General features: G+C 46.7%; 1 protein-coding gene across 1 annotated transcript in view; it reads left to right on the top strand.

Moving 5' to 3' along the window:
• MAK (male germ cell associated kinase) overlaps window positions 1-21,655 on the top strand; it is a 385,342-nt gene that overhangs the window by 125,498 nt on the left and 238,189 nt on the right. The gene's annotated exons all lie outside the window — the stretch shown is intronic.

Below are 21,655 nucleotides of genomic sequence, written 5' to 3'. Positions count from 1 at the left end.
TGACCTGGCACCTTGTTTTGTTTTGTTACATTTGTACCCCGTGCTTTTCCCACTCATGGCAGGCTCAGTGTGGCTTACATGGGGCAATGGAGGGTTAAGTGACTTGCCCAGAGTCACAAGGAGCTGCCTGTGCCTGAAGTGGGAATCAAACTCAGTTCCTCAGTTCCCCAGGACCAAAGTCCACCACCCTAACCACTAGGCCACTCCTCCACTTTACAACTTAAATCTTCCAACACTCGCCTATCTAATGCTTGGTTCAATCAAGACTTGAAAGCACTAAAAATTCAAACTAGAAGGCTGGAAAGAGCTTGGAAAGTCTAAAAGTAGCCAATCATTTACAGCTTGGAAGCAATCTCATCACAAGTACAAATACGCAATCAAGCAAGCCAAAAGATCATTCTTTCAGAATAGAATTCAGACGGTCATACAGGATGCCAAAAAGCTCTACCGTCAACTGAATTCTCTCCTTGACATTACCCCGGTTACTTCACCGCGGGATGGCATGCCCTCTGTGACTCAGTTGGCCAACTAGGGGAAAAAATCCTAAAACTACGCAAATCACTCCCTCTGTGTACCTCTAGTATAAATGATTTCCTCATTGACCGTGCGCTACCACTTGGCCACTTTCCAGCTGATCACTTTTGGACTACCTTTGAGCCGGTTCCAACTGAGAAGGTCTCTCAAGCCATCAGCAAATTTTCAAAAACACACTGCAAATTGGCTAGCTGCCCAAATTACTTACTAAAATCAGCGCCTGAGTGTTTTATTGCTGACTTTGCGTCCTACCTGAACTTCATGCTCCAGCAAGGCCTCTTCCCCAGTGATCATGGTCGCATTCTCCTTACACCAATCCCTAAGGACCTGAAGTCCAAACCTAGCCTTATATCTAACTACCGCCCTGTTGCAACAATCCCGTTACTAGTAAAGACTATGGAAAGCATGGTCAATGTTCAGCTCACTGATTATTTGGATAAATTTTCTATTCTCCATGCCTCCCAATCTGGGTTCCGGTCTCAACATAGTACCAAGACAGTACTGGTCACACTCCTATCCAACTTCAAGAAGGAAATATCATTTGGGAAAAACATCTTACTCCTACAATTTGATATGTCCAGCGCTTTTGACATGGTTGACCACAGCCTCCTTACTTTATTAGCTGAATTCGGTGTTGGAGGTAATGTTTTAGAATGGTTTTGAGGATTTCCTTCATTTCGATCCTATCAGGTTAAAGTCCATTCCTCTATTTCGCCACCTTGGAGATCTCAATGTGAAGTTCCTCAGGGCTCCCCCCTATCACCAACCCTATTTAACATTATGATGACTCCAATGGTCTTATCCAACCATGGCCTGAACCCTTACATCTGTGCAGATGATGTAACTATCTACATTCCCTTCAGATCTTCCTTAGCTGAAATCTCAGACGCAATTCAAAAGAGTTTTGCCATCATGGCCAATTGGGTGAATGCATTTACGTTCAAGCTTAACAAGGAAAAAACCCAATGCCTCATTCTCTCTTCCCAGTACAATAAATCCATCCCGAGCTGGATTGCACCCTCCCTATCACAGATAGCTTGAAGTTGTTTGGTGTCATTCTGGATTCCCACTTGTCTCTCGACCTCTAAGTAACATCTGTTACGAAAAGAATGTTCCTCTCCATGCGGTCACTTAAGCGCATCAAGCAATTCCTACCATGTGACCTTTTCCGGACTCTAATCCACTCTCTAGTATTGAGCCATTTCGATTACTGTAATGGGATTTATACTGGATGCAAAGAACATATCCTAAAGAAACTTCAGACGGCGCAAAATACGGCTGCGAGATTAATATTTGGAAAATCAAGGTTTGAAGCAGCTAAACCCCTTAGAGAGAAACTTCACTGGCTCCCGATAAAAGAGCGTATCGAATTCAAAATCTGTGCTCTAACCCACAAGATCATATACAGGGAAGCTTCAGCTTATATGTTCAGCCTGATTGACCTCCCTTCCAGGAATTCCTTAAAGCTTTCTCGAACCTATCTCACTCTCCACTACCCTAACTGCAGGAATCTGAGATACAAATTGCTCTTCAGCTCCTCCTTTTGCTTTGCAAGTTCTCGTTACTGGAGTGCTCTACCATCTACTTTAAAGGAGACTACGGACCACAATCTGTTCAAGAAGTCCCTTAAGACTTATCTATGTGGTCAAGCATACTCTTCTGTTATTTAACTTCCTACCGGCCCACATTTGTATCTCCTGTTGTTTGCTCCCCTCCCACGATGTTTCTTATTCTCTGCCCCTACCTTGAATTTGTATGATGTTCTTTTCATAAATGTTGTTAGCCACATAGCGCCCGCCATGGTGGGAATCTGTGGGATATAAATGTTCTAAATAAATAAATAATAGCTGAGATTAGATGCCCCAGTATATGGACACATTGAGGATAATTCTATAAAGGGGGGGGGGGGGGTCAAAAACACACCTAGTTATTATTAGAGTCTATAAAGAAAAGTAGGCATCTACTTTTCTTTATAGAATGCTAGCATAATAGGACAAAAACGCACCTATATTTAGGCGTGATCGCTTAATCCAGCCATAGAGCTTGTGTTAATGCTCGCATCTAGCTTGTTAAATTACATGCATGCTTTACAGTATTTTCTAATGTGGACACCTAAATGTATGCCTCTGCCCAAATTCTGCCCTTGTGAATGCCCACCTATAAAGTACATGCCATATAAGATTGGTGTACTTATAGAATAGTGCATAGTTGGAAATGGTCATTTGCACATGTATATGTCATGCCTTTAATACAGCATTTACATATTTTATTGCCGCCTAAATCTAGGGAGCTCTTTATAGAAGTATCCCCAATGTCCTTTAAGCCATAAAAACCCTTCCACTCTAGAAAATCCCCTAGTCTTCTTGATAGACTTTTATCAGAGAACTTTGGAGGTTTAAGTAGCTAAAGTAGCAGAATTATTCAACTGCTTAAGACAAGAAGTGTCATGGTCTCAGGCTCTCAGACACTGGCACCACGTGAGCCCTTGGACCGCTGCCGACAAGCGGCAGCAGTAAGCAAGACCCTCAGCCAGGACTGGGTAAACAAGCAAGGCAGGAGAAGCTGTAGACAGGCAAAGCTGGAACAACCGAACTGGAACCACAGGACTGGAACTACAGCAGTAAGCAGGCAGGAAATAAGCAGAACAGAGCAACCGGTCTTCACCTGCGCTTGACCACCATTCCTCAGGGGTTGAGCCCCCAGGTGCAGGTGGCCGGCAGGACTTACTGGACCTAGCTTACAGACAGACTAGACCAACAGGATACTAAACAAGCTTGACTAACACAGGGTTTGGGACTACTGAGGATTTGGGATTCTCAGACAGGGAATAGGATATAGAACAAGCTTGACAGAAACAGGGTTAGGGTTCAAAACAGGAGTGCCCACAGGCACCCAGACAAGAACAAGGCGTACATGTAAGACACAAGACAAGGCAGAAGTGCTCCTAACAGCTCCAAAAGGGTAAGGAGGGAAGCTCCAAAGGGTAACGCAGGGAAGCTCAAACACGCAAGGCAGAAGTGCTCCTAACAGCACAGCAAGACAGAAATGCTCCTATCAGTACCAGAAGGGTAAATCAGGTAAGCCAAAAGGGTAAAGCAGGGAAGCTTAAACAAACAACGCAGAAGTGCTCCTAACAGCACAGCAAGACAGAAGTGCTCCTATCAGCACCAGAAGGGTAAAGCAGGGGAGCCAAAAGGTTAAAGCAGAGAAGCTTAAACAAGCAAACAGAAGTGCTCCTAACAGCACAGCAAGACAGAAGTGCTCCAATCAGCACCAAACACTAACCTGGACCTTTGGCGTTTGCAAAGGCAAAGCAGAAAGTTTCCAGGTGGCTAATAAGCCCATCAGCAGCTGAGGCTCAGATGCAGCAATCTCAAGGCAGCTAAGGGTGAGGCTAGCTGCCAAACTTCCAAGCAAGACTGGAGGGCTAAAATATCTGGACTGGATTGAAAAGAGAGACTGGAAAGTCTATGGCATCCACCGGTTCTGGCCACCAGAGGGCGAACGGAGCACAAACCAAGAAAAAGTCACAATCATGACAAGAAGGATGCTTCCCCAATTCAACTCTTGCAGGATTTAATTACTGTTATACATAAAAAAGGTGAGAATGGGACATTTTCATTTTTCCCAACTCATTTCCTTACTTAGATCTGATATTAAATCCAAAGTAGTATTTATTTATTTATTTGTTACATTTGTACCCCACATTTTTCCACCTATTTGCAGGCTCAGTGTGGCTTACATAGTACCATAGAGGCTGTTGCCAATTCGGTTAATAACAGATACAGTGTGATATTGTGATCATATGAGGTAGGTTGTTTTCAGTTAATAACAGATACAGAGTAATATTGTGATCATATGAGGTAGGTTGGGTCAGGTAGCAGGGTTAAAAGAGGTGAAGATTATAAATTGTCCAGTACAATCATCGGTTATGATATGTTGCTGGGTGCTGTGATTTTATGTTGGATCGTTGGGATATGCTTTTCTGAATAGGTGAGTCTTGAGTGATTTCCTAAAGTTGAAGTGGTCATGGATTGTTCTCACTGTAGTTGGGAGTCCGTTCCATAGTTGTACGCTTATGTAGGAGAAGTTGGATGCGTGGTTGTCTTTTACAGTTTGTAGTCTTTTACAGTATTGGATAATGTAGGTTTAGGTATGATCTTGATGATCTGGATCTGTTTCTGGTTGGTAGATCAATTAAGTCTATCATGTAAGCTGGTACTACGCCGTAGACGATTTTGTGTACCAAGGTGCAGATTTTGAAGGTAGTCTGTTCTTTGATTGTGTTTTTATCTAGGGTTGGAAAGACCCATGAAAACCCTCTGTGGTGGGTTGGCAACAAGCCATTCACCGGAGAGGTTCCTCACAAGGCTGCCATCTATGAAGTGCCAGCGCGTATCTGACTCAGTTCTAATGTCCATTAACTTTGAGAAGGAAAGTTTTATAGGGATAATTACCTTTATTATAGCTTACCACAACAATACAGCAGGATCAGGAATACAAGCAGATGGGTGGACAGTCGGACAGCACTTCATGTAGCAAGTCAAAAAGTCTTCTGACACGCCCTAAATCCTCCTGCCTTATATACCCTTTTAACTCCATTCTAAGTAATGGGGCCCATAAGCTACAATGTTAAACTTGTTTATCCCAAACTAGCTAACCACAATCTTGCTTAATTGGAAAGTTGACACCCCCTTTTTCTCAATCATTTCCTTACACCTGGCATGACGCACTCGTTTCTCAACTTGTTTTTCTAACTTAGATTAGAGAAAATTCCACTTTGTAACTGATATTAAAGTTTCCATTTTGTTCATATTTTAAATCTTCCATTTTGTTTTCATATTCCTTGACCTAACTTTTCCAGTTCAGGCCATTCTGGTCTTAGTCTAGGCCTAAAAACTAAGCCATGCTTTTCCAGCAAGCTCGTAGTCATACTATGACTTGGCCAGTGTCTCTAGTAGCCTGAGCTCTATGGCTCTGCCCTCCACCATTCCAGTGGGGGTCTCTGGCTGTATTATATCTTATCAATTGGGAGCCAATGCAGCTTTTCTCGTAAGGGTTTGGCACTTTCGTATCATGTTTTACCATATATCAGTCTGGCTGCTGTATTTTGGGCAGTCTGGAGTTTTTTTTGTGAGTTGTGCTTTGCAACCGGCGTAGATTCCGTTACAGTAATATGCATGGCTTAGGACCATTGATTGTATTAGGTTCCGAAAAGTTTCCCTTGGGAAGAAAGGTTTTATTCGTTTGAGTTTCCACATTGCGTGGAACATTTTCTTTGTTACAGTGTTTGTTTGGCTCTACTACTACTACTACTTGACATTTCTAGAGCGCTACTAGGGTTACGCAGCGCTGTACAGTTTAACAAAAAAGGACAGTCCCTGCTCAAAGGAGCTTACAATCTAACGGACGAAATGACAAGTTGGCTCTCTAGTGTGAGGCTGCTATCAAGTGTGACCCCAAGTATTGTTAGGCGTTCTGAGGTAGGGAGCATGTGTCCTGGGGTAGTTATGGTAATGGGTTTGTATTTGTTGTGTTGTGATGAGAGGATGAGGCAGTGTGTTTTTTCAGTGTTCAGTTTCAGTTGGAATGAGTTTGCCCAGGAGTCCATGATGTTAAGGCCGTCATTAATTTCGTTGGTTATTTCTGTTAAGTCCTGTTTGAAGGGGATGTATATTGTGACGTCATCTGCATAGATGAATGGGTTTAGACCTCGATTGGACAAGGACTTTATTAGAAATCAGACTAGAAGGGATGATGCCTCTGTTGGCCCATTCAGACCAAAGGGAGAGTTGTCAGTTTGGAATACAAGGAGGCTTTTGAATGTGAAATAAATGCTCAAGCTTCTGGGTATTTGACACATTTGAGCAATGGCAGTGATTCATTCAGAATCTGTAACTGTTGAGGCACAGGTAGACTGACTTATCCAGAGCATTTCAGTTTTTAATACGTTCAGGACCAACTTATTTCTTTGCATCCACTGTTTAACACAATTTATATCCCGTGGTTCAAATCCCACTATGGCTACTTGTGACCTTGGGCAAGTCATTTCACTCTCCGTTGCCTCAGGTACAAACTTATGCTCAGATGATCAAAAGTCCTGCGCTGTTCCAAACAGCGCTCTAAAAATAGCGCTGGAACAGTGCAGGGCTTTACTGCCCCTGTGATCAGGGACAGGGAAATGCCTACTGTACCTGAATGTAACTTGCCTTGAGCAACAACTGAAAAAAAGGCATTAGCGAAATTCAAATATCATTCTCAAGTACTAATGAAGATGAAATATCTCTTGTAAAGAGAACAATTGGGGCAAATTTAAAACATAGGCAAACTACACATATGCTTAGGGTCTGATTTTTTGTTTATAATGTTTGATTGTGTATGTTATTTTGTAATCCACTTAGACTTTTAGATAATGCGGAATATAAATGTTGCAAATAAATATATAAATGTTTAGGAGGGGCCATTTTTTTTGTGACTGAGTTTGATTGTTTCTTGGATGAGAATGATGTTCTTTCCTATCGGTTATTATAGTTCCTGTCCTCCTTCAAAATTTTGTTTTTACATTGTAAACCGCTTAGCTCTGCGAGTTAGTTTAGGTGGTATAGTAAGTTTCAATAAACCATAAACTATAATTCAGTGGCTTCCAAGGCAAATTATTTTGCCATGTTAAGTCATTTCTGCTGGGAGAAAAAAAAAGTTGGGGGTATGAGTAGGAATTGAAGTCACTGCCTTCAGAGGTCAGTCTGTTCTAGCCACCTCTCTCTATTATCCTCCAGTTGGCAGGATGAGTGTGCAACAGTGGCGTAGCCAGGCAGCCAATTTTGGGTGAGCCTGAGCTTAAAGCGGGTGGGCACAAAATGGCCTCTCTTCTTCTTCCTCCCTCCTCCCACTCTCCACTCCTCCCCCAGCACCTTCCAACTCCAAATCTGAATACTTTAGTTAATGAGGATTCCCAAGGTCTGTCAGCTGAAGATTTCCCCTGAAGGGGGCTAGAACTTCCTTTTACCAAGCTTGGCAGGCAGTAGTAAAGTTCCAGAGCCACCAATGCCGGCATCCCACAAATGCTTAGTTGTCGGTGGCTCAAGGATGCTGCTGCCAACTGCAGTGCTTGGTAGAAGGGAATTCTGACTGCCTTTGGAGGAGGTCTTCAACTGGCAGTGTTTTGTGATCCTCACCAGCTGCAGCAAGGGATAGGGCTGGTGTGAGGCATGGTGGGGCCCAGGTCAGAAAATAAAGGATGCCCCCCCCCCCCCAATTCCCTCTCCTTGCCTCCCCTCCTATTACCCCACCTGCCAGTACTATCATACTGACAGACCCTCACCAAATACAGAACAAGGATCACAAATTAGAAATAAAAATATGTAAACAAAATTTGAACTGGGAACTCTAAGACTCAGCATGTACTGCAACACTGAAGAGATAAAGAAGGGAAATGCATTTCCTTTTCTAGTAAACCCAATATAAAAACATCTGCTATGTACATTTCCCAAATCTAACAAATTTCAGTTAATAAATTCAAAATAAAATGCTTTTTTTCTACCTTTGTTGCAGGGGCATATCTGAGGTTCAGCGGTAGGAGGGGCAGGGGCTAGAGTGAGGGGGCACATTATAGCCCCCCACCCCCCCTACCGCCGTTAACCCTCCCTCCCCGCCCTACCGCCGTCACCTACCCCCGAGGTCCGCTTCCTCCTGCTGGCTTTTTAAAATATTGCTTCAGCTGCCGGGGGCCCCCAACCCCCCGTCAGCCCAGCCGCGGTCTTCTTTAACTTCTTCATCCTCGTCGTGCTGTGAAAGCTGCATGCATCCTTAGTTCCAGTTGGACGGAGTCTGACGTCTCAGTACGTTGACGTTACAATGTGCTGTGACGTCAGACTCCGTCCAACTGGAACTAAGGATGCATGCAGCTTTCACAGCACGACGAGGATGAAGAAGTTAAAGAAGACCGCGGCTGGGCTGGCGGGGGGTTGGGGTCCCCCACCAGCTGAAGCAATATTTTAAAAGCCGGCAGGAGGAAGCGGACCTCGGGGTAGGTGACGGCGGTAGGGGGGTCCAGGGCAAATTCTGCGGAGGCCCAGGCCCCTGTGGCCCCACGCAGATACGCCCCTGCTTTGTTGTCTGGTCATCATGTTGGTTCCAGCTTCTTGTTTCTGCTTTCCTGTCTGTCCTCTGCTAAATTTTCCTTCATTGATTTGTGTTTTATCTTCTTTCTTGTTCCATTTCCTCATTACACCTGTCTCTTACATATTGATATTTCCATTTTGACGCTTTCCTCTCTTTTTTTTTTTTCTTTCCTGCCTCTCTGTCCGCTCAAATTTCACTCTCTTTCTAACTTTTTTGTACTTTCCAGCTACCTATCAAATTTTCACCTCCTTCTCTCACCCACTAGCTTTCTCATTCCCCATCTCCCTCCTTCCCCAGCTTTCCCCTCCCTTTCATCTTTACTGTACTTTCTATTACTATTTTTGTACCCCATATAATCACTATTCCCCTCTCATTTATTCCCCTCTCCCCATGGCCTCTCTCACATGGTTCCACCATTTCCAGCCTGTTCCTCCCTCCACCCTTCTAGCTCAGCATCTGCTCTGTCTTTCTCCCCTCCCCGTACTTATAGCCTGATATCTCCCTGTCCCTTCTCTTCCACTCCCCCCAGCATCTTCCTGTCCCTTCTCTGTTCCCTCCTGCCACACTCCCTTCACTGTGGTCCTGCATCTCTCCCTCAATCCCTTCTACCCCTGGATCCAACATATCCCTCTCCCCTTCCCCCATCCCCATTTCTTCCTCTCGCTTCCCCTCCTCTCTCCCTCTCTCTCTGTCCATTATTTCTCTCTCCCTTGCATCCCAGGACCAACATTTCTCTCTTTCTCCCCCCTTGCAGCATCTCTCCCTCCTTCACATGGCCATGTCCAGCATTTCTTTCTCTTTTCCCTTCACCCCTGTACAGCATCTCTCCTTCCCTTCCTCCCACCCTGTCCAGCAATTCTCCCTCTCTCTTTTCTTCCTCCCTTCCATTGTTCAGCCTTTCTCTAGCATATCCCTGGTCTGATGGAAGCAACTAGGGAGACTCCTGCGATCCTGCAGCTCCCTCCTTCTCTCCATTCCTCTCTTAGCAGCACCAGCGATTCCTATATTATGCCTGCGCCTGACCACGTAGCCACTTTTCTGCTGCGTTATGCCCAGGCCGAAATAGAAAGTTGGTCAGAGGAGTCGGGATGCGATAAGAGGGAAGTGTTCTTGGTTAGGCGCAGGCAGCGTGTAGGAATTGTTGCCGCTGCCAACTATCAACTACCCTTTGAAACAAGACACTTGTTAAGAGAAGGGGCTGCAGGACCACGAGAACCTTCATAGCGAAGTCCAGCTTGCTTCCCCCATACCGATGCTGTCAAGTGTGATCTGCGACTGGTTTGGGCCTGAGCCCAAGTTGGGTGAATCCAGGCCAGTGGTGTGCTGGAGTTGTCTCGCACTGGTTGTGAGAGACGGTTGTAAACTTTTCATGACTTTTGCAAGCCAGTTGTTGAGTCCTCTAATGCAGCTCACGTGACGAAAAGAGGAAGAAGTGAACCGTTGCACAGCAAGTCACTTCCTCCTCCTGTGCAGGCTTAGACCCGACTGTTTATGTGGACCTTAATCCTGAGGTTCACATAAACATTCGGGTCTGAGTCAGCACAGGAGGAAGAAGTGATATTTAGTGATCTGTTGTGCAGTTGGGAGCGGGGTGTGGGGGAGGAGAAGAGAAAGTGAGCAGAGCTATTGCCATGGCTGAAAATGAGAAGGGACCAGAGAAGAAATGAATGTACAGTGGGGTATTGGGAGCAGAGTAAAGGGATGAATTATGTGCTGTGCAGGGGGGATGGTGTTTGGGGGCAGAGTAAAAGGGTAAGTGTGCCATTGGGGAAGTTGGGGCAGACAAAAGGGGCATTTGTGCCATGGGGGGGTTGGGGCAGACAAAAGGGATAAGTACCATTGGAGGGGTATGGGGAGGACAAAAGGGATGAGTGTACCATGGGATGGGAGGAGTTGGGGGCAGAGTAAAAAGGTGAGTGTACCATGGGGAGGGGGGTTGGGGACATTCAAAAGGGGGTTTGAGGGGGGGGGGAGTTGGGGGTCTGTCTTTCAAAAAAGACTCAAGCCAGGCCAATAAACTCTCTACCATCCCTATAATATATAATTGTTAGTAGTCCAAGGTGTCAAACAGAAATAATGTTAAATAATATCAGCACTATAGTTCCCTCCAGGACTTACTGCTGCATTTATGAATACAAAATTAATAGGAGCAACCAAGTCTATTGTCGCTGCCAGAGAGGCATCCCAAGATTCTGCTGCTTGGATCACATTATTGCGACCATTATCAACAATATTTTCATGACTCAAGAATCAATAAAGGTTTTTGTGTCAATCAGCCCACAATGAGCCGTAGTTTACTAGCCTTTAAGGTACAAACACTAACATTGAAAGAAAGCAACTTGTGATCATCTGAACAAGGAACAAATCTAGTTCCAGGCTGGTTAGAATGAGGGGCATAATCAAAAGGGATGTTCAAGTTTTGCTGAGGACGTCCTCACAAAATGTCCCGATGGAGGGGCAGGGAAACCTGTATTATCAAAACAAGATGGACGTCCATCTTTCGTTTCGATAATACTGTCAGGGACGTCCAAATCTTGAAATTTAGGTCATCCCTAGAGATGGTTGTCCCTAGACTTTGTCGTTTCTGATTTTCGGCGATAATGGAAACCCCAAGGACGTCCATCTCAGAAACGACCAAATGCAAGCCTTTGGTCGTAGGAGGAGCCAGCATTTGTAGTGCACTGGTCCCCCAGACATGCTAGGACACCAACCGGGCACCCTAGGGAGCATTGCAGTGGACAATTGCTTCCAGGTATATAGCTCCCTTACCTTGTGTGCTGAGCCCCCAAAACCCACTACCCACAACTTACACCACTACCATAGCCCTTACGGGTGAAGGGGGGCACCTAGATGGGTTTGGAGGGCTCGCTGTTTCCTCCACAATATAACAGGTGGGGCGGGGGGGGTATGGGCCTGGGTCCACCTGTCTGAAGTGCACTGCACCCACTAAAACTGCTCCAGGGACCTGCATACTGCTGTGATGGAGCTGAGTATGACATCTGAGGGTGGCAAAAAAATATTTTGAAAGATATTTTTTGAGGGTGGGAGGGGGTTAGTGACCACTGGGGGAGTAAGGGGAGGCGATCCCTGATTCTCTCCGGTGGTCATCTGGTCATTTCGGGCACCTTTTTGTGCTTTGGTCATAAGAAAAACAGGACCAGGTAAAGTCGTCTAAGTGCTCATCAGGGACGCCCTTTTTTTTCCATTATGGGTCGAGGACGTCCATGTGTTAGGCATGCCGAAGTCCCGCCTTCGCTATGCCTCCGACATGCCCCATTGAACTTTGGCTGTCCCTGCGACGGAATGCAGTTGGGGACGTCCAAAATCGGGTTTTGATTATACTGATTTGGACGACCCTGTGAGAAGGACACCCATTTTCCGATTTGTGTCGAAAGATGAGCGTCCTTCTCTTTCGAAAATGAGCCCAAATGTCACTAAACGTGTACTAAATATCAAACCCTGTAGTATGGCTGGCATACTCATTTACTGTAGGAAGCCTAAAGATTCTTTAGCAGTTAAGAAAATAACTGTTTGATGCTCAGATCTAATGTTTGCCTAAATATTAAAATTACTGGTCCCTATATATCAACCCTCAGGTTCTGAATTGAATGATATAGCCCCTTTAAAACTGAATCAACCTAGAAAGAAAATAAACCTTTGGTATTGAACTTTAGCTTTGGAACAAAAAATACATTGCAGGAAATTGGAAAAAAAATTGGAGCGTATCTGGTGATATTGTATAAGTATATGGCAGTTTAATTAAAAGAAGTTATTCACATCAGATTATGTCAGGGCAAAACTGTACAAGATAATGGTTTAGGGTGGTGAACGTGTTATTGTGGGCCAAAGTTGAGGGACATAGGATTAGAATTGATGCCATCTGTAAACTATTTGGCAGGTTTGGGGGGGGTGGGGTTGAGTCAAAAATTGCAACCCTTAGGCAGAAAGTGTTAATGAAAAGGAGTTGTAAGAAAGGAAGAGATGTCACTCTGGGTGTGGGTGGACAGGAGGAAGACTCATCTATGATTGTGAAGGGAGAAGAAGGTTGGGAAGGAGATATTTGAACAGTTAGAGTCCAAGTATGTAATGCGTGGTTATATTTTGTCCCAATATCTCATGAGGAAATGAATGCTTTAATTCTAATATTTACATGTGGAAATTGTGATCATGACTGTTTCCAGCTTGGTTATTAATAGACTTGCCAGAACGTGATTTAACGATTGATGCTGTTTGAATTTGATTTTAGATTGTGCTGTTTACCCCAGTGCCCTTAAACAGATTTAGATTAAACATTTTCTTAGGGAAAGTAAGGGAGCCATACTAAACTGTACAAATTATAGGCCTACGGTAGATTTATCATTTTTTATCAAAATTTTAGATATTATAGTTGCTAGACAGTTTAAACTTTTGTAGATATATAAAATAATGAGTAGAGTGGAAAAGATAGATATGGAGTGTCTGTTTACGCTTTCCAATAATACTAGGACAAGGGGGCGTGCGATGAAGCTGGAGTGCAATAAGTTTAAAACAAACAAGAGAAAAGTTTCTTTACTCAGCGTGTAATTTGACTCTGAAATTCGTTGCCGGAGAATGTGGTTAAGGCGGTTAGCTTAGCAGAGTTTAAGAAAGGTTTGGACGGCTTCCTGAAGGAAAAGGCCATAGAATGTTATTAAAGGAACGTAGGGAAAAATCCACTATTCCTGGGACAAGCAGTACAAAATGCTTTGCTCCGTGGATCTTGTCGGTGATTGTGACCTGGATTGGCCACTGTCGGAAACAGGGTGCTGGGCTAGATGGACCTTTGGTCTGTCCCAGTGTGTTGATGCTTATGTCTTAGATACTTTTAATTTTTGCCTGTATCAATCAGTTTATGCTAAACTACAGTACAGAATTAGTAGCAGCAATTTTTGAGAAATTAAGACTGTTGAGAGATAAGGGGCTGCAGCTTTCTTGGGGGCCCTAAGTATGTTAATGAAACTTTGGCTTTGACTCATTATTTATATGCTGATGATGTTCAAATAATTATACTGGTGGAGTCTACATTAGAAATAGTACATGACAAACTAGTGCAGTATATGTAGATGATATTTGGTTATTCGGCAGACAATTTTGTGTTTCTTAATCTAGAGAAAACAAAACTTTTGTGGGTAGGGAATGGTAAAGACAAATGACCATCTCAGGGGTTGGTAGTAATGAGAAATTTTGTCCATATAGACTCTCATGTCCATAGTCTGGCAGTTGTTTTAGCACTGATTTATCTATCAAGATCTGTATTTGTGCCTCTCAAAGTGGAACTGTGCCAGATTGTGGTTGGTCCAGAGTACAGCTGCTAAAATTATTTTAAAAAATAAAAGGGCAAGAAATGGGATAGAGTCACACCACTATTGATTGAGCTCCATTGGCTTTCACTAAAGTTAAGAATTAAATTTAAATTGCTTATATTATGATGCATAAAAGTATTTGGGGATTAAGGCCAGCGTATACTTGCAGTATGGTTTGTTTATAGGCCAGCAAGACCTTTGAGATCAGAGGACCAAATGTTGTTTACCATACCGTCAGTTAGGCATTGCAAATTATCAGCCACTAGACAGCAGGCTTTGAATGGTCAAGCCCTGTATGAATAGAATGCATTGCCAAGGACATTCTGTTATGGGAGAAGTCTTATCCTCTTTTGAAATAAATTAAAGATGTAGCTTTTTTCACAGGTTTGCTGTTGATGTTTGATGTGATGGATGTGAGATGTAAAGATGGAATAGTTTTAAATATTAGGCAATTTTTAATATTTGTAATTTGTATGAGTTGGTATATGTAATCCACTTCAAATCATTTTTGATAGAAGTGAGGTATAATTTATAATTTATGAATTAAATTAAGTTCTACTACAGATCCAGTGGCTCTGGTAGAAGGTTTCATGTCTCTTTCTTTACCATGAACACTATCGGGTCAGTTTTCAGGAGCTGAGTGATTTAATGTAGGGCAGCCTTTTTGCTGGCCTAAATTATACCACTTAGCTGCACTGATAGTGGTATCACTGCTATGTATATAGGGTCTCTTTTATCAAGCCGCCCTAGTGGTTCCTGCATGGCAGTGCTGACAAAGTACATTCAGAATGAATGGGCTTCGTCGGCATTACCACACTGGGGACTGCTAGCTTGGTTAGATGAGAGGCCCATAGTTAGGTAAAATGCTGGTTTCCATATCATCAAGCTGATCAATCCATAGACTGGTGGGTTGTGTCCATCTACCAGCAGGTGGAGATAGAGAGCAAACTTTTGCCTCCCTATATGTGGTCATGTGCTGCCGGAAACTCCCCAGTATGTTCTCTATCTCAGCAGGTGGTGGTCACACACAGCAGCAGCTCTGGCTAGGCCTCCAAGCCTAATCCTTAGGTTTTGTTGAGGCCTGGGGTTGAGGGCTCTTTTGAGCAAGTGCAAACCTGGTGGTGCCAGGTCCCTCCTTTTCTCCCCCCTCCCGCTGGCTCCGTTAAAAAAAAAAAAAAAAAATTTTAAACGTCCTTAAAGGCGTTTATTTCGACGTTTATTTAAACGTTCATTGCAGCTACTCACTGGGACACCAGTTCGTTACAGCTCGGAGCGGCAAGCAGGTAATTTTACCTTTTTATAGCGGGCAGGGGGTTCCCCGATTCTTCTCCTCGTGGCATATGGCGTCGGAAGGCGAGGGCGCAAAGGGTCGCTCCCCGGATCGCTGGAGCGCTTCTAAAGGGGATGCGGGGGTTTTACAGCCTGATTCGCCCTTGATGGGTGACAGCTTAGTGACCGATGAATGTCCCGGTCCTTCCTCCGGCGTGGCGGTTTTTCCCGCCATAAACGCCCATCCCCCGCTCCTCGCCTCCGCCATCTTGGCCGGCCACGCGGCTCGGACGGCTTCTTCGTGGGCCGCCCTTGAGGTTGGAGACATTAATGCCATGAACGCCCTTAATTTGGGCGACGGCACAAAAGCGGCTAAAGTTAAGCGCCGTTTTTTCCCGCGCGGCTCCTTTGCGGAGTGTCGCGCCGGATGCCATTTTGGATGCGCAGCATGTCTCTCCCCCCGCTCGTGTGAGCGCCGGTTGAGGGTGCGTCTAGGGCTGTTGCCCAGGCTGCGGAAGTGCACAGTCTGGGGGGTTTCTCCCCCGAGTTTGTTTTGCTGCTGCATCAGGCTTTCCTCATGCAAAACGCTGCCCCTGCTCCCCTCGTCTGGTAAAGAGGTTGAGGTTCCCAGAGGTAACGCCCTCGGGTTGATTCCCAGGCCTTGGAGGACTTTGTCTCCTCCGATGTAGATGAGGGCAGCGTGTCTGAGGTCTCCCAACGGTCCTTGCGGATTCCTTGGAGGAGATAGATCCCCGCTCGGATGGAGCGGATGACCCCCTCTGCAGCGCGGCTTTTTAGCCCAGAGGATTTGCCCAACCTGTTGTTATAGGCCATGGACACTTTGAAGATTTCCTCTCCGGAGGACGTCTCTCCCTCAGCCCCTGTTGGCTCTGCCATTATGCTGGGGACGAAGCGCCCGCCTAGAACCTTCCACGTGCATGATGCCATGCACACCTTAATTTCGGCTCAATGGGATGTCCCGGAAGCGAGCCTTAAAGTGGCTAGGGCTATGTCCCGCCTCTATCCTTTGGCTGTGAGTGAACGTGAGGCCTATCTGTGGCCTACCGTGGATTCTTTAATCACTGCGGTGACTAAGAAAACGGCTTTGCCGGTGGAAGGTGGCACGGCCCTAAAGGACGCCCAAGACAGAAGATTGGAGGCGGCCTTAAGGTCGTCCTTTGAGGCAGCTGCTTTAAGTTTGCAGGCCTCTGTTTGCGGCTCCTATGTGGCCAGGGCGTGCCTGACTATGGTGCAGCGGGCTTCCCCCTCGGATCATTCCTTGAGGGCTGATTGGCCGGCCCTGGAATCGGGCTTAGCCTATTTGGCAGACTTGCTGTATGATGTCTTGAGAGCCTCAGCTAAAGGCATGGCTCAGACAGTCTCTGCGTGGCGGTGGCTTTGGCTGAAACATTGGTCTGCTGACCACGCCTCTAAATCCCGCCTGGCTAGATTGCCTTTTAAAGGCAAGCGGCTCTTTGGGGTCGAGCTGGACAAAATCGTGACCGATCTCGGCACGTCCAAGGGCAAGAAATTACCAGAGGTCAGGGCTCGGGCTAGTACTCGTCCCGGTACCTCCAGAGGACGGTTGCAGGAAGCCCGTCGGTACCGCCCGGGCAAGTCGGGTTCCTCTGCCCCCTCTTCCTTCAAGAGGAATTTCTCCCCCAAGCAGCATTCCTTTCGCAGAGACCGCCGTCCCGGAGGGGCTCCCTCCGGTCCTCCCCCAGGGTCTCGTACCCAATGACGGGGCCTTGGTCCACGCCCCAGTGCAGATTGGAGGACGGCTGTCCTCGTTTCGGGGCGAGTGGACCACAATAACTTCAGACGCGTGGGTGCTGGAAGTCATCAGAGACGGCTACAAGCTAGAGTTCTGCCGACCCTTAAGAGACGGGTTCGTACTCTCTCCCTGCAAGTCTCCGGTCAAGCTGTGGCAGTGCAGCAGACCTTGGTCAATCTGATCCGCCTGGACGCGGTCGTTCCGGTGCCAGAAAGTCAGCTTGGCAAGGGACGTTACTCCATTTACTTTGTGGTACCAAAGAAAGGAGGTTCTGTCCGGCCTATCCTCGACCTCAAAGGGGTCAATCGGGCCTTGAAAGTGCGGCACTTTCGCATGGAGACTCTCCGCTCTGTTATAGCGGCAGTGAAGGCAGGAGAGTTCTTGGCCTCCTTGGACATCAAGGAAGCGTATCTGCATATTCCCATCTGGCCTCCTCATCAACGCTTTCTGCGTTTTGCAGTCCTGGGACGACACTTCCAGTTCAGAGCCCTCCCATTCGGGTTGGCTACTGCTCCGCGGACCTTTTCCAAAGTAATGGTGGTCATTGCGGCCTTCCTACGAAAGGAAGGGGTACAAGTCCATCCTTATCTGGACGACTGGTTGATCCGAGCCCCCTCTTATGCAGAGTGCGGCAAAGCTGTGGACCGGGTAGTTGCTCTTTTGAGCTCCCTGGGATGGATCATCAACTGGGAGAAGAGCCAGCTGCGCCCGACTCAGTCCCTGGAGTACCTGGGAGTTCGATTCGACACCCAAGTGGGCAGAGTGTTCCTGCCAGACAATCGGATTGTCAAACTTCAGGCTCAAGTGGACCAGTTCCTAGTAGCCTCTCCTCCTCGGGCTTGGGACTATGTGCAGCTGTTGGGCTCTATGACGGCCACGATGGAAGTAGTGCCCTGGGCCAGGGCTCATATGAGACCACTACAACACTCTTTGCTGCAGCGCTGGACTCCGATGTCGGAGGATTATGCCGTGCGCCTTCCCTTGGACCCAGCAGTGCGCAAGGCGCTGAGCTGGTGGATGCAGACAGACAAGTTGTCTGCGGGAATGCCTCTGGTGACCCCAGAGTGGATTGTCGTCACGACGGACGCCTCTTTGTCGGGCTGGGGAGCCCACTGCTTGGGAAGGACAGCGCAGGGGCTCTGGTCTCCTGCAGAGGCAAAGTGGTCTATCAACCTCCTGGAACTCAGAGCCATTCGGTTGGCGCTTTTGGAGTTCATCCCGGTACTGGTGTTGAAGCCTGTACGGGTCCTGTCAGACAATGCCACGGCTGTGGCCTATGTCAACCGCCAGGGAGGTACCAAGAGCGCCCCTCTAGCCAAGGAGGCTATGAATCTTTGACAGTGGGCGGAAGCGAACCTGGAGCAGCTTTCAGCGGCCCACATTGCCGGAGCCATGAATGTCAAGGCGGTCTTTCTCAGTCGCCATACCTTGGAGCCCGGAGAGTGGCAACTATCTGCTCAGGCGTTCTTGGACATCACGAAGCGCTGGGGCCAGCCGAGCCTAGATCTGATGGCGTCATCGGCCAATTGCCAAGTGCCGCGCTTTTTCAGCAGAGGACGGGACCCTCGATCCCTGGGAGTAGATGCTCTTCTCCAGCAGTGGCCGACACAAGAGCTCCTCTATGTGTTCCCGCCCTGGCCCAGGTTGGGCAGGGTGCTAGACCGGGTGGCAAAGCCCCGGCAGGGTAATCCTGGTGGGTCCGGATTGGCCCAGACGTCCCTGATATGCGGACTTGATCAGGCTCTCAGTCGACGATCCTCTGCGGCTGTCAGTGGAGCAGGGCCTGTTACATCAGGGTCCCGTGGTGATGGAGGATCCCTCCCCCTTTGGGCTTAAGGCCTGGCTATTGAGCGGCAGCGTCTGAGGAAGAAGGGCTTCTCAGACAAGGTCATCGCCACTATGCTAAGAGCGAGGAAGCGATCTACTTCTACTGCTTACGCCAGGGTTTGGCGTATCTTTGCAGCGTGGTGTGAAGCAGGCTCACTTTCTCCCTTCACTGCTCCAATTTCTTCAGTGTTGGCGTTCCTGCAAGAAGGTCTGGAGAAAGGCCTGTCGCTCAGTTCCCTTAAAGTCCAGGTTGCGGCTCTGGCTTGCTTCAGGGGCCGCCTGAAGGGTGCTTCCCTGGCTTCGCAGCCAGATGTGGTGCGCTTTCTCAAGGGAGTTAATCACCTGCGCCCTCCTCTGCACTCAGTGGTGCCTGCGTGGAATCTCAACCTGGTGCTAAGAGCATTGCAGAAGCCGCCTTTTGAACCCTTGTCAAGGGCATCTCTGAAAGACCTGACGTGGAAAGCAGTCTTTTTGGTGGCTATCACTTCAGCCAGAAGAGTTTCCGAGCTCCAGGCGCTCTCGTGTCGAGAGCCTTTTCTGCAGTTCACTGAGGCAGGAGTGACTATTCGCACAGTGCCTTCCTTTCTGCCCAAGATTGTTTCTCGCTTCCATGTGATTCAGCAGCTCTGTCTCCCTTCCTTTCGTAGGGAGGACTACCCAGAGGAGTACTCTGCTCTTAAATATCTGGATGTGAGGCGAGTCATCATCAGATACTTGGAAGTGACCAATGATTTCCGGAAATCGGATCATCTGTTTGTCCTGTTTGCAGGTCCTCGTAAGGGTCTGCAGGCTGCTAAGCCTACAGTGGCAAGATGGGTCAAGGAAGCCATTGCAGCGGCTTATGTGGCCGCGGGGAAGGTGCCGCCTATCCAGCTGAAGGCTCACTCCACGAGAGCTCAGGCGGCCTCGATGGCAGAGGCCGGATCCGTCTCCTTGGAAGAGATATGCAAGGCGGCAACTTGGGCTTCGGCTCATACATTCTCCAAGCATTACCGTTTGACTGTGGCTGCACGGGCGGAGGCCCGGTTTGGAGCTTCAGTGTTGAGGTCAGGGATTTCAATGTCCCGCCCTGGGTGAGTACTGCTTCGGTACATCCCACCAGTCTATGGATTGATCAGCTTGATGATATGGAAGGTAAAATTATGTATAATCATACCTGATAATTTCTTTCCATTAATCATAGCTGATCAATCCATAGCCCCTCCCAGATATCTGTACTGTTTTTATTCTGGTTGCATTTCAGGTTCAAGTTTAGTCTTCAGTTACTTCAGAAAGACTTCGTGTTCAAGTTTTTTCACTTGGATTCTTCAAGAATTAAGACGAGTTTGTGTTACAGTGAGCTGCTGCATTCCTCTCCCCTCCGTTTTACGGGGCTGGATTGAGACTTAAAATTCTGCCGGCACTCCCTCCCGCTTCGTGCGGCTGTAGGGCAGCTTTGTACCCCTCCCGCTTCGGCGGTGTTAGGGTCAGTCAGCTCCTCCCGCGGTTGCGGTTGCAGGATAAGCCAGATCCCCCCGCATCGGCGGGTGTGGTGTCCCTCCCCCGCTCCGCGGGGATGAGCTGGACGGATTCCCCTCCCCCACTTGTGTGGGGATGAGCTGGGTTAATTCCCCTCCCCCGTTTCGGCGGTGGTGAGCTGGGCAGAGTGTCCCTTCGTGGGTGTAATTCTCTAAGTGCTGAGTCCTGCGGATGGAGCTTTGATATCGACATACTGAGGAGTTTCCGGCAGCACATGACCACATATAGGGAGGCAAAAGTTTGCTCTCTATCTCCACCTGCTGGTAGATGGACACAACCCACCAGTCTATGGATTGATCAGCTATGATTAATGGAAAGAAAATTATCAGGTATGATTATACATAATTTTACCATACTTTAATTATGCCCTGGTGCTATCCAGTTAGTGCCATGGTGATTAGGAAAGACCTTCTCAAGTTTGGGCCTCATACTGAGGCACCTGTCTCCATGATGAACAAGCAGAATGAGGAATTACAAGTTCAGCTGAATGCTGCTGATTGGTCTGATTTTTGGAAATAGGCTATACTGAATATTAGTTTGTTGAAGGAAAAAAACAATGATGTGCAGATTATTCCGTTGCATTTATGAACATCCATTTTTTAAATACTAAATTTACTACCCCACCCCTTATTCTGGTAACACAATGATAGGTGGATACTTCCCATCATAGGAATTGGCACTGCAGCTTCATTTGTGGATACTTCCCATCATAGGAATTGGCACTGCAGCTTCATTTGCAACCTTTAGGGTCAAATTCAAGAAAAGAATACAGGAATTTATTTAAGAGCAGGTTGTACTGTCTCCACTTTTTATGTCTTTTGGGTACATTTGGAGACAGTGCCTTGGTTAGTATGCTTAGAGTCTGGCCAGTCATTTGATTCATACAACCAGAGCAACAATAGTATTATGTGGAAAGTCGAAACCCACTGTAGAATATTGATTTAAATTTAATCAAACAATGCATGCACAGAGAAATTAACATATACTGTTAGAACCCCCCCCCCCCCCCCCCCCCACACACACACACAGATTACATGATCTGTGTGTGGTGGATTAATATATCAGTCAGCTTAGACGTGGGAAAATTAGTTGGTCATGAATAGCCAGTGGTAGATTGTCACTGGTGTGCTGTGTGTGGATTTCTTTCAATGCTTTTCTCCTTTTCTTTATTATTGTAGCTGTAGTCCCTTCAATTTTCATATTCAATGATTAATTTATTCATGGATTTTTCACATGCCTTACATTATTACACTGTTGACAGCTGTATATGCTTCCAACAAAATGTATTAAA

This window comes from Microcaecilia unicolor, chromosome 1 (assembly GCF_901765095.1).
Source record: "Microcaecilia unicolor chromosome 1, aMicUni1.1, whole genome shotgun sequence".
Classification (NCBI taxonomy): Eukaryota; Metazoa; Chordata; class Amphibia; order Gymnophiona; family Siphonopidae; genus Microcaecilia; species Microcaecilia unicolor.
Note: the sequence above shows the minus strand (reverse complement) of the source record. Positions and strands in the feature narration are given on the sequence as shown.